Source organism: Buceros rhinoceros, unplaced genomic scaffold (genome assembly GCF_000710305.1).
Source record: "Buceros rhinoceros silvestris isolate BGI_N320 unplaced genomic scaffold, ASM71030v1 scaffold739, whole genome shotgun sequence".
NCBI classification, from domain to species: domain Eukaryota; kingdom Metazoa; phylum Chordata; class Aves; order Bucerotiformes; family Bucerotidae; genus Buceros; species Buceros rhinoceros.
Window position 1 is genome coordinate 15,853 of NW_010431871.1, and position 323 is coordinate 16,175.

The 323-nt window shown below is 58.8% G+C and overlaps 1 protein-coding gene across 1 annotated transcript in view; it reads right to left on the reverse strand.

The window, feature by feature from the left end:
* CLCN5 (chloride channel, voltage-sensitive 5) overlaps positions 1–323 on the reverse strand; it is a 13,816-nt gene that overhangs the window by 10,908 nt on the left and 2,585 nt on the right. The window lies entirely within an intron of this gene.

A 323-nucleotide genomic window follows, 5' to 3' on the forward strand; every position in this document is an offset into this window, starting at 1 on the left:
GCAACCGCTGCGGCACCGGGTCCAAGGTCCACTCCGGAGCTCGGCCAGCCCACCCCTGAAAGCAGCCCGACTGCCCAAGGAACACCTCTCCCTCCTTACACCCTAAGTAGGAGAAAGAACACCTCGCCAGCAGTCCTTGGCATTAACCCCTCCAGTGCCAACGACGAGCGCTCAGCAGAGAGGAGGCACAGCACGACACCCTCCTCTGAGCCAGCGGTTCATCGGCTCCCCTTTGGAGAATTCATTCTCTGTATTTTCTCAGTATTTATTTATTTCCCGGTACCAGCAGCAGACCCAGAGCAGTGCCCAGGTCAGCCTGCAGC